The 2,269-nt window shown below is 46.1% G+C and overlaps 1 non-coding gene across 1 annotated transcript; it reads right to left on the bottom strand.

Annotated features, from left to right (window-relative positions):
• Positions 1–2,086: 2,086 nt before the first annotated feature.
• LOC130339391 (U2 spliceosomal RNA) lies at positions 2,087–2,269 on the bottom strand. Its single transcript, XR_008879773.1, has one exon. It is a non-coding gene; the product is annotated as a U2 spliceosomal RNA (small nuclear RNA).

Genomic DNA, 2,269 nt, shown 5'->3' on the forward strand with positions numbered 1-2,269 from the left:
AACCGTGAAAGGGGCGGGCCCAACAAGGTCCCCTTCATGGGCACTATCACTGCTTGCTGTCAGGGAGGCTGCCAGACAATTTTCCATGCACACTCTGGGCTGGGGGGCAGTCAACCACCAGTACACACAGCAGAACCTAAACCCATACCATTATTGCTAAGCAGCAAGACAGGGGCCCATTGCACTCCCACGGGGCCTTTTTAAATGCAATCCATAACCCGGATTTGCCAGGAACCCTTCTTACTCCTCCTACTTGCATGTGACACTGGGCTTAGGATCTGCATAGGAAACACACACACAAGCACACACCTACCTTTGTTGCCTGCAGATGCCTCCTTGGCTGTCCCCAAACGGTATCAAACCAACACCCACGGGAAGCTGTAAGCATAGAGGACATGCCTGCACCCCATTGGACTTACCTGTGTGGGTTAAACCCGGGTTATTTGACAACCTATGGCGGTGATGGTTCTGCTCAGGCAGAGCAGTGCTGATGCTCCTCATAAAGCTGTCGCTGCTGTGAAGGTTCTAGGTGACATCACAAATCCCTATGGTTACATACACAACAAAGCTGGGTTGTTGTTGTTTACACTCTGCAAGGCCTGTGGAAGTGAGTGACATCATAGCACTGTAGTTCTGAGGGTTCTAGATGGATGCAACAATCTCCTGTTGCTTCTATGAAGGCCATAATAGACGACATCACCAAACAGCTCCATAGTCACATACACAGCAAAGGAGAGATGTTGTTTACACCTAGTGATGTCAGTGGTATTGAGTGACATCACAGCACAGTGCTAAGGCTCCTGGGCCTGGACACAGCAGCGGCTGCAATATCTCAACGGAGAATACGTTTATATATATGTGTGTGTGTGCGCGTATATATATATATATATATATATATATATATATATATATATATATTTCTCCGCCGAAATCACTTTTAAACCCATTTCCACCTTTTTTTCCCTTCTCTTCCTCTTACTTTTTTTTCACGTTTTTTTACGTTTTTCTCCTTTTCGCCTCTTTTCTGGGCGTATTATTCTTCTTTTTCTTCTTTTTTTTCGTCTAATGCATACCCCATCAGTGCAGCAATGCTTATTCAATACCGCCAGCAGATGGAGACACTGGGGGATAATTTTCTAAGGATTTATACTGATTTTTCCTGTCTGAATTTGTCGCACAGAAAGTTGCAGGCCAAATATGTGTGACATTTCTGCGACTTTAGCTTCTAGAGCATTTTTACAACATTATACATAGGTGCTGAATACATAAAAAGCGACTGTTCAGCGACAGACAAGTCGCATCGGCTGAAAGTAGGCCAGAATGTCAGTCCATGTTGGAGCAGGTTTAGATACAGTCTAAAGCATAGATCTCAAAGTCTGTGCACAGAATTTAGCAAGGGCCTCGCACCTTCTGATGCATCAGGTAGGTGCACAATAGCATAGCCTAACCCTCTGTACTTTGGTCTATATTGATGCGGGACATAGACAGCCAGCTGATGACCAATCCATTAGTGCAATGGATGGCTGGAAGCATTTGTCTTTGCCTTTGCAATACCACAGAAGCAATGCATGGTCAATGTACAGCAATGACACACCTGTGTGAACAGCCAGGAGACCCCCCCCCCCCATGTTATGTTACATAGTTACATAGTTAGTACGGTCGAAAAAAGACATATGTCCATCAAGTTCAACCAGGGAATTAAGGGGTAGGGGTGTGGCGCGATATTGGGGAAGGGATGAGATTTTATATTTCTTCATAAGCATTAATCTTATTTTGTCAATTAGGAACATTCAGCACCCACCCGCTATCAAGGCAGCTGCCTATCATGTCATGCCCTACCTGCACAGGTGTGCTGGCTACTCAAATGATCCAATTAAGGAGGCCATTTAGTCAGCAGCAGCAGAAGTCCTGTGCCTGGACGCTCCAACAGCGGCCAGACACAAGCAGAAGCAGAAGCAGCAGCAGCACCACCTTTTGTTTTTTGGCTGCAGCAGCAGCAGCAGCAAGGCCCACAGGGCTGGCTAGCTGGCTAGCCAGCAAGCAGGTAGCAATGAAAGTAGGAATCTTTCTTTTTAACCCTGTAAGGGGGTGGTGCACTGTACCCGAAGATACTGCCATATCGGGTCAATGCATAGGGCGACGGAAGCAAGCTTCGAAATCGGCCCCCGTTCTCAAAAATCCATTTAATATATGGTCCCCAGATAGGGGACGTATCAGATATTAAACTGATAAGAACAGATTTTTTAACTTGGCTACCCCTGAGGGGTAT

This window comes from Hyla sarda, unplaced genomic scaffold (genome assembly GCF_029499605.1).
Source record: "Hyla sarda isolate aHylSar1 unplaced genomic scaffold, aHylSar1.hap1 scaffold_543, whole genome shotgun sequence".
Lineage (NCBI taxonomy): Eukaryota > Metazoa > Chordata > Amphibia > Anura > Hylidae > Hyla > Hyla sarda.